This window comes from Phascolarctos cinereus, unplaced genomic scaffold, assembly GCF_003287225.1.
Source record: "Phascolarctos cinereus isolate Bilbo 61053 unplaced genomic scaffold, phaCin_HiC Scaffold_3;HRSCAF=262, whole genome shotgun sequence".
In the NCBI taxonomy this organism is placed as follows: Eukaryota; Metazoa; Chordata; class Mammalia; order Diprotodontia; family Phascolarctidae; genus Phascolarctos; species Phascolarctos cinereus.
This window is the reverse complement of record NW_027555736.1, coordinates 210765268-210775553: the sequence shown is the minus strand read 5'-3', so window position 1 is coordinate 210775553 and position 10286 is coordinate 210765268. Positions and strand designations below refer to the sequence as shown.

General features: G+C 41.2%; 1 pseudogene; it reads left to right on the top strand.

Moving 5' to 3' along the window:
- The first annotated feature begins 380 nt into the window (after positions 1 to 380).
- On the top strand, positions 381 to 1635 carry LOC110217763 (AP-3 complex subunit mu-1 pseudogene; annotated as a pseudogene).
- The last annotated feature ends 8651 nt before the right edge of the window (positions 1636 to 10286 follow it).

Here is a 10286-nt window from a genome sequence, read left to right as displayed (position 1 = left end):
GTTTTATTTTTAACATTTAACTTGGATAAAGGTATAGATGTCATGTGCATTAAATTTACACATGACCTAAGTACATTTAATGGCAGAATCAGGGTCCTCAAACCTTTCAAGACCCCTAAATCCTGATAGATTAAAATAATGGCCTAGATCCTATACAATTGAGTGTACTAGGGATAGCTAAGTGGTGCAGTAGAAAGAATGCCAGGCTTGGAGTCAGGAACACTCATCTTCCTGAGTTCAAACATGACCTCATACACTTACTAGTTGTGTGACCCTGGGCAGGTCATTTAACTCTGCCTTAGTTCCTCATATGTAAAATGAGTTGGAGAAGGAAATGGCAAACCATTCCAGTATCTCAGGCCACCTGGCTCCTCAGGAACATGATCCATAGTCTGTTCCTCATAAACAGTTCTGGGGACATCCTCCTGGAGAAGCATTGTACAAGTGTCATAAGCCAGTCTGTCCGTGACTATTTCTTTGAAGCCCAGGAGAAAGCTGCTGATGTTGGGAATGTGCCAAATGTCATCTCAGTGCCTTGCCACTACTTCATCAGCATCTACAGGGACAAACTCTTCTTTGTGGCTGTCATACATTCCGAAGCACTGCCACTCTCTGTCACTGAGTTCCTGCATTGAACCGCAGGCGCTTTTCAGGACTACTTTGGGGAGTGTTCAGAGGCTGCAATTAAAGATAACATGGTTAAAGTATATGAGCTCTTGGGAAAAATGTTAGACAATGGATTTCCTCTGGCAACAGAACCTAACATCTTGAAAGAACTGATTAAACCACCCACAATTCTATGCTCTGTTGTTAATTCTATTACAAGCAGTAGTAATGTTGGGGACACATTCCCCACAGGACAGATTTCCAACATCTCATGGCATTGTGCAGGTGTGAAATACACACACAAGGAAGCTTATTTTGATGCAATTAAAGAAATAGATGCAATTATAGACAAATCAGTTTTTACAATCCTTGCAAAACTTCAAGGGGTCATTGGTGCTTGCATTATACTTTCTGGAATGTTCAATTTCTCCCTTTCTTTCATGAATCCAAGGCTTTTAGATGATGACGGCTTCCACCGCTGCATTCATTTCAAACGCTGGGAGTCAGAAACAGTCTCGTCATTTATTCCTCCAGATGGAAACTTCCGACCCATTTCCTACTGTGTCAGCTCACAAAATTTAATTGCAATTTCATGGTGAAACACATCAGCTTTAAGGAGAACAGGTCTTGTGGCAGATTTGATATTATTCTTGCACCAAAGCAAAACATGGGGAAAACCACTGAAGACATCATCACAGTGACTGTTCATTTGCCCAAAGTCCTACTGAACATGAACTTAACTCCTACACAGGGCAGCTACACATTTGATCCTGTCACCATTGGTGTTAACATGGAATGTTGGGGAAATTACCCCCCCAGAAGCTCCCAAGTCTTAAAGGATTGGTGAATTTACAGTCTGGAGCCCCTAAACCAAAAGAAAACTCAAGCCTCAACATTCAATTCAAGATTCAGCAACTTGCTATTTCAGGCTTGAAAGTAAATTACCTTGACATGTGTGGAGAGAAATATAAGCCATTTAAAGCAGTCAAATTCATCATAAAAGCTGGAAAATTCCCAATGAGGATATGAGAAGAGGCCATAAATCCTACAAGATCAGTGTCTGTTTTCCAAGTGTCAATACACACAGTCTGCTGCTTAGTGACTTAGGTTGCTGTTAGGTACCAAGTGGGTGGGAAATATTCATTATCTAAAGCATTTGTGTGGAGCACCTTCTCTACAAAGGTAGCTTAGTGGTTGGAATAGATTTCTGAAATAGCTTTAAGCTAAGGAACTCTTTTCTAATGACTTAGCTTATTTTTAAAGTTGTCATTAAGGAATATTTCGGCACCAACAAGCAAACAACACTTGTTTCCCCAGGTACAAAATGGTTTGGAGGCTACACTCAGCAGAGCAAAGGCATGCAGGTAGACATTCCTGGACCTGTCTTTGGCCCTGGCTTTGGCCTGCAGGAGGCATGAGAATCATGGGGCAGTAGCCGGACTCTTATCACATGATAGCTGTAGCCAAATGTTGTCCTCACTGATCCTGATTGTCCCAAATCAGTCTCCTCCCTCCCCAAAGAGTTTACAGCAAACACTTCAAGTTTGCTGTAAGTTTGCCTTACTCAGCTTTTCACTTGCGCCATTAAGCAAGCAAGATAGCAAAGCCCCTTCCCATACAACTCTGGTGGGGAGCACGATTGCTTCATTTTCACAATACTGGGTTTTGTATTTTTGCAAAGGAAATTTTTATGTAAAGCTCAGACTTTGATTTACAGGGACTTTGCTGCAGTAAATGCCACCTGGATTATAGGCCACAGATTCAGCTCTAAGCACAGTAGAAATCATTTGTATTAAAGAGGACGAATGCTTTAATGAGAATAGAAGGAAACACTATTTAAAGCAAGCACAAGATTTTGAGCTTCTGAGCAAACTAATAACTAAAAACAAACTAGCAACAGAGAACTCAATTAGTAACATTTGTCATTCTTCATATTTAGTAAGTCTTATCAGAACAGCCCTTTAGCCAGAGTTAACCTCGAATGCCTCATGTCCACAGAAAACCATGTCCACTACATCAAATTCTTTCCTGAAAATATGGAAATTGTCATGGAAGAAGCCACACTTCTTTATTATATTTATTTAGCATGTTTTGCTGAGACTGAAAACAGTCTTTGTGTAATAAAAGACCCGAGCTGATATGGTTGACATCTCAGACTGCTAAAGGCCAAGTAGTTTTGTCCAACAACAAGAGTCCGAATGACCCAGTCATACTGGTTTTGTTTTATTAAATGTGAAGGAAGAGGAAGTTTCAGGGGCTATGGTCTCCTTGCTTGTTTTTCACATCGCCAGTCAAACTGTGAAATCAGACCACACCTCACTTTGGATTCTTTCCTGTCTCAGCCCCCTATTTCCTTACCTCATCAGCCATAGTCTTAGCCCTTTTTAATAGCACTTTTGTCACTCAACATTTAGGGATGGGAGTTGACTCATGGAACTAACTCTCTCACACTATTCAGCAACACACAGCTATTCCCCCCTTGGGGGCAAGCACATTCATATTACTAACCTGACTTTCAACCCCAAAATAGACAGATAGCTAGAAAAGGGGAAGGCACATAGATGCTGGTTCAAACTTAACACATTTTTATATTTCATTGTAAATTTCTAAGGTGCAGGGCCATCTCCAGTTGTCCTAATCTATATTTTGCCAGTGGACTCAGATGGATCTGGAGGAAAAGTGAGGCTGGTGACTTTGCATAGCCCTCCCTCACTTAAATCCAATTCATGGAATCACCTTCCTGTTGTCATAGTCCTCTAAAAGAATGAAGGACAAATAACAACAACAACAACAACAATAAATTTCTAGGGTGTTCACAATACTGCCAGATCACAATTATCTGCTTACTGTGTCTAAGATTACCCCAGTTCAATTGCCTCTTCAAGCTTTGTTGTCCAGTGATCCTTCAACCCTCTGCACTCTTTCCATCCCTTGTCAGAGTCCCATAACTGGACTCCTTTCTTCCACTGGAATCTTTCATTCCAAACAGTTTCCATTTTCTGTAACTTAGAACTAGACATTTTCCTCCTTTGCCTGTTGCACAGAATCCCATAGTATGCAAGCAATTTCCTTACTTCTAGAAGTTCCTTCCTCCAAGGTTTTCCCTGGTGGACTCTTTTGCTTTATTCAATTAGTGTATTATTTGGTAGAATTAGAGAAACTCTTTAGTGGAGGATCCCTACATATCTTGCCAACACCGGCTACACTGTTAATAAAGAGATGAAAGCAAAAAAGAAAACCCTAAATGGGGTCAAGAAGAGTTGGATAAGACTGGAACAAGTCAACAACAACAAAATTGGGATAAATTAAAAATCCTACATGTAGTTTGAGAAATTAAACTCCGGACATGTGAGAACAGTTGAAATGTGAATAGAAAGCAGTTAAGAAACTGATCTAGTGGTTGGAGCTCAATTTGAGATGTCAGTGTGATCTAGAAACCCCAAAAGATAATGGAATCTTAGATTATAGGCACACAGATGCAGTGAGATCCACCGATATTGTGATTTAGCTCCCATTCTGAGGTCTGAGCTTTCTGGTGACCCTCTCTTGTTCATGACCAGATTTTTTTAGTCTGCTGTCTTCCTGAACTGAGATTAATGAGGGCTCAGGACTCAGCCATTTAGGATCCTGGAATTGTTTTATAGTACTTGGTCCAGGGGTGTGCATAGTCTTATAGGTTAGGAGATAGATTACTTTTAACAGTTAATCAAGAAATTACAAGTATACATCCAACCAAGAGAATTCCTAGACCTTCTAGAAATAAACTAGGTTCCAGTGATCCATGAGGACCAGCCTGAAACTATATGTAAAGGAACAGTAGTCAATTCAATAAGCATCTATCTATCTAATGTCTGTCTAAGACAGCTGGTGTCACAGTAGATAGAACATCAGACTTGGAGTCAGGAAGATCTGAATTCAAATCCAACCTCAGACACTTACTAACCCACAGTAACCCTGGGCAAGTCACTTAGCCTGAGTTTGCCTTAGTCCTCCATCTGTAAAATGGAGATAATAATAATACCTACCTCCCAGGGTTGTTGTGAGGATCAAATGAGATAATATTTGTGAAGCATTTTGCAAACTTTTATAAATGCCAGTTGCTATTATTAAGTGCCTATCTACCAGAAACTGGGAACATAAAGAGAAAAATGACATAGTCCCTGCCCTCAAAGAGCTTACTTACTATTGACATGTATATGGGTAAATAAATACAAGATATATGCCAGTTGGATATGTCGATTGGGCCTTGTGGGACAGCCAAATTAAAAGGGTGGGAGATATGTGATGATCCTCTAAAGGATATTGAGGAAATCAGTTACGCAGTAAAGAGAATAATTAGAGAAGAGCAACGTCATGTGAGGACAGGAGAGAGTAGCCAGCAGCAGGGGTGTTCAACAGTTCTAAAAGCTATAAAGGGCTCAAGGAAGATGAAGACTGAGAAAAGGCCATCAGAATGGGCAAATAAGCAACTGGTGGTAATCATGGAGAGAATAGTTTCAGTGGAATAGGAGTTCTGAAACCAGAGTTTGAGAAGGGGGGGGGGTAGAAAATGAAAATGAAAGCAGAGAATATAGAAAGTCCTATCATTGTCATTGAAGGGAAGAAGTATAGGAAGACAGCTTGAGGGGATGGCAAGGTCAAGTTGTAGTTCATCCTTCCTCCTCAAAGAGGACTAGTGACATCAGCAGGGTGATGTCTTGACTTGCAAGTGAATTGGATTTAAGTGAAGCAGAGTTATCAGGCTCACTCTCTCCTCCACAGTCATTGGAACCCAGTGACAAGATATAGGTCAAGACAACTGATGATGACCCCAGATGCAGTGGGAGACCTTGGCCTTTTAAAGCTAAGGTCTTTCCCAGGTGTCACTTTGTCTGAGGCAATGCCAAGTCAGTGATTTAGGCTAGGGGGAAGCTTTTTAAGGAGACAGACCTGAAGATTCAGAGGCAAAGGAAGCAGTAAATAGGAAGAGACGAGAAGTGAGAGACAGACAGGCAAAGAGGCAGACAGGGACTTCATTGCCTGAGAAAGGAAGAGAGAAGAAAGGACACAGACAGACAGAAAGGACGCAGAGAGAGGCAACAGAGGTAGAGAAAGAAGAAAGACAAAGTGGGACCGAGATAGAGACAAGGACGAAGAGGAGACAGAGAATGATCAAAGTGGCAAGTTCCTGGAAGGCCTAGGATTGAAGGCGTGAGCAAAGGGATTCGTTTTGGCAATGAGAAGGGCTATCTCAGGCACCACAGTATAGGAGAGGGCATAAAGAGATATGGAAGGGTTTTTGAGTATAAAGGAATTCATGATGGATGGCCTCATTTTACCTGGAAAGTAAGAGACAAGGGCAGAGGAGCTAGTGAAAAGGATACTGGACTTGGAGTCACAAAATTTGAGTTTCAATCTCTGCTCTCCATCTATATGACTTTGAGCAAATCTCTTCCTTTATGGTTTTCAGGGTCCTTATCTTTTAAGTGCTATGATAAGCCCCTTCCAAGAAGTGCTAATGTATTTCTAGAGCAATCTTCACAACCAGGAGCTTGTGCTCCAGCTCGTATTCCTCGGGATTCCACTGAAGTCATTTGTCTGGAATAGCAGGCCACAGACAATGACTAACTTCCCAGGGGCCCACAAGATTCTCTGTCATGTGTTCCAAGATTGGGCCAAAGCTGCCTCACCTCCCTCCCCAGCCCCCTACCCCAAGTCATTGCAGAGCCTTGTTTTCCCATAACATCAGTAATCTGGGTCCAGATATCTCAGGAGCAGAGGAAGGCCTGCTTCAAAATCTGAAATGCCTCTTCTTGCAAGGATTCCTACTGAGCCTTTGAGTAAATATCTTAAAATAAATTGGGGGTGAAAATTGACCACCTGCAGGAATTTTGCTGCAAAGCTCTTTCCCTCTGAAGCATCCATCTGAATGAATGAGAATATCTCCCAAAAGCACAAAGAGAAATTAGTGGAACTCCTGTTTCTCCTCTTTATGGCATAGCTCATTGGTAAGTAGGTCATCGGGAACATCCTTCATTGATCTAGAACCCAAGAGTCATTCAGTCTAACCCCCTCATTTTACAGAGGAAGAAATAGAGGTTCAGTGCCCTGCACAAGGTCACACAGGTCCTAAGTATCAGAGGCAGAATTTGAACCATGACAATCAGACTCTAGAGTCATATTTCTTCCACTGTATCAGGCTGCCTCTTTAAAGTGCTGCCTATAATTCATATTCATTTCTTCTGGATGGAGTGAACAAAAAATTAGATTGCCATCCAGAAAGAGGATGACACACTATAGAAGACAGATTAGATTGGAGGGGAGAGATTGGTTCAAGAGGACAGAACGAAGGGAAACAGGAACAGGAAGAGGAAATTATATAAAGGTAAATTTTATCTCAACATAAGGAAAAACTCTGCAGTACAACTATTCAAAAATGCATGCATTGGAAAGTAATGGCTTGCCCATCATCAGAAGTCCCCAAGTGAAGGCTAGATAATCACCATTCCCAACCATCTCTTCATCAGGCTGCCTACACTCAAACCATCATCCTAATCCTTTCCTCCCCTACCCACCCCACTGGATTCTATCCCTGGAACTCCTTGGGTTTGAAAAGTGAGCTTTTTACCTTATCTTGCTAGAAACTAGTCATCAGTGTCATTTCCCAGCTATCTCCATACCATTCCAGGGAGCATTACCATCACCCATACCCTTGGAAATTCCCTTGATATTGGGTTTAAAGAATAACAAGTTAGACAATGCCATGGAAGAGTCAGGAATGAAAAAAGCAGAAAGGTGAGAAAAGGCTAGATTATGAAAGGTTTTAAACATCAAACAGAGGATTTTATATTTGCCCCGGCAGTAATAAGGAGCCACTGACGTTTATTGAATAGGGACACAACATGGCCAGACCTGCATGATTGAAACCGTCTGTTTTAAACATATTTTGCACCTTGGGATTCTGTAGACATGCCTGAGGTACGCACCTACAGAGAAGCTATTAAAACAGGCTGTCCCAAAGGCCAGACTTTGTCCTGGAGAGGTTCAAGTCCCCACCCTCCTGTCCAAAGCAGCATAGCTAGTACAGCTATGCCTATCCCCAGACTATTTGTGCATTATTCAGTTCATTTGACCTACTTACTGCCAGCAGCCTCTCCTCCATAGTCAATTCACAATTCTAGACCACCTTCTATTGAAATGGAATCCTCCAGCAAACTACAAAAGAACACTCCATAGCAACCTGATGCCCCAGGATCTGTGAGTGCTTATGACCCCAGAAACCATTTGATGTGCCCAGAATCAGGGGGTGCTGCAGCCAGCTCCAACCTTCTTTGGAGAGCCAATTGTCAAATTTTCAGTGTGAGCATTTATACCTCTGAACTCAGCAAACACTGCAAATAAAGGGTTGATTTATTGTTTTATTGATTGTCTAGATTTATGAAAGTGCTCAAGAAAATTTTAATAATGCAGATTAAACTTAAAAGTGTGCCATATGCTGTGCACATCCCTTTTTTGAGAGTCAGTTGTTAAACATTTATCATCACACCTTTGCCTAGCACCCACCCATACCAGGGTGAGGGTAACAATACCTTTGACTGGCAAATGTCATCTTGACATCTTCCATTCTATCCTGTGAGATTGGGGGCCTTGGTCATATATGCCTGCCCTACTCCTAACTCCTGGACAGAGTAATTTCCTGACAACTTGACTTTTCTTTCTTCCTCTTGGCTTCCATATGGGCCTTATGTGGAGAAGGGTGCCATAGCAGAAACATGATTACAATAGGCTTGGTATTACTAAAGGTCTCTTATAAGCAGCTATCTAGGCTCACAGTGATGCTAATGCAACCGACAAAGGGTGTAGGGCACATGGCTAACACAACACCACCATCATTTACTATCTGTGTGACCTTGGGCAAGTCATGCAACATCTCTGGCTCTTGGTTTCCTCATTTGTTAAATGAAGGAATTCTGAAGTCCCTTCCAACTATGATCTTAAGGCCAAATGAAATAAAAGCAATGATTGAATAATCTTACAACTATATAATCTGCCTCATTAGAATGTAAGTTTCTGGAGGAAAGGGATTATTTTTGCTTTTCCTTTCCATCCCCAACACTTAGCACAACACCTGGCACGTAGTTCAGTACGTGATCAGTTCTTGTCGATTGACTTATTGGTTGGTCAGAGATGTGTAAAACCCAGAGGCATGTACCAAAGCGTAGAGTTGCTCTCTTGTAGTGTTTTTATTTCTTTGTTTGTTTTTCCCTCAGACCTACTTTATATTCACTTAGCCCCACCTTGGAGCACTGAGATAATTTCTTTCAGAATTCCTACCTAATGCTTGAGACTCAGTTACTACCATCATCTCTGGCTTGCCCTGGCACTGAATTCTAGTTATCGTCTTTGATCATACCATGGACCATATCCTTTTTTTTTCCCCCACAGGAGAGTTACCTCCTTCAGACCCTGTTAATTACTAACATGTGCTTGACTCTAACCTAAGAAGTGAGAATCTCACAATAGCCTTCTGAGACATCTAGAAATGCTTTCATTCCACCTCACCCACTCCATTCCTATCTTCTCCCCAGTTGCAGATCCTGATGATTTTGGCAACATTCCTTACGTGGGTGACCCAGATGGAAGATCATGTTTATAAGCTCTCATAGACTTTTGATGTTAAAATGTCCTCACTAAACAACCCTTCAGTTTCTCCCTGAGGCTACTCCCTGAGCTGGTGTGGTTGTGTTAGAAAGGCACTGGTTTTGAAGTCAATGGATTTATATTGGAGCCCTAGCTCTTCTGCTGTGGGATCATAAGTAAGTTCCTTCCCCTCCTTGGTTTCCTCATTATGAAAATAAAGGAGTTGACCTAGTGGATATTTTAGGTCCCTTCCTGTTCCAACATTCTGTAATTCTGTGACTTCTGTAATTTCATAGAGGACCTGATATTTTTATCCAAGCATGCCAGAATTCTGTGAGTTTTTTGAGCAGCATATGTCCCTGTTATCAGAAACCCAACAGAGCTACTGTATCTTTTCATTGGTGGAACAACCAAATATTCCCAGGAACTCAATTCAATTAAACAAATATTTACAAAGTCTGTTAAGCTCACTGGCTTTGTAGTTAGAAAGCCTAGTTCAAATCTGACTTCTGTTCCTGACTACCTGTTTGACCTTGGGTAAACCATTTGTTATATGAAGGGGTTGATATAGCTGGCTTCTAAGGCCCCATTTAGCTCTAAATCTATAATCTAATGATGCTGCCACATGCCGGGCATCATGCCAGATGCTGAAAAGACAAAGACAAAATGAAAATTGGTCCTTGCCTTTAAGGGGTTTACATTCTATGGAGGCATTTAAATTCTTTTCACACCAGGAATACTGATTATCTCTATCCAACCAACTAATCCATAGCAAAATTGTGTACTTAATTATGAAACATTCAGGAACCATTTCATTCTTTTTTCTGGTCTCTAGTCCAATAACTGTCTTAGAAAAGAAATGAGATTCATTTGCCATGACCTATTCTTGATGAAACTATGCTGGTTCTTTGTGATTACTGCTTCTTTTTCTAGATGTTTACTAACTATACTTTTAATTATTTGTTCTAGAATTCTTCCTTGAAGAATTTCATTACCATGAAAGCAAATGCCTTCTTCCACTCCACCTGAAATGTAATAGAAGAGCATGGTGGCTCAGGGTG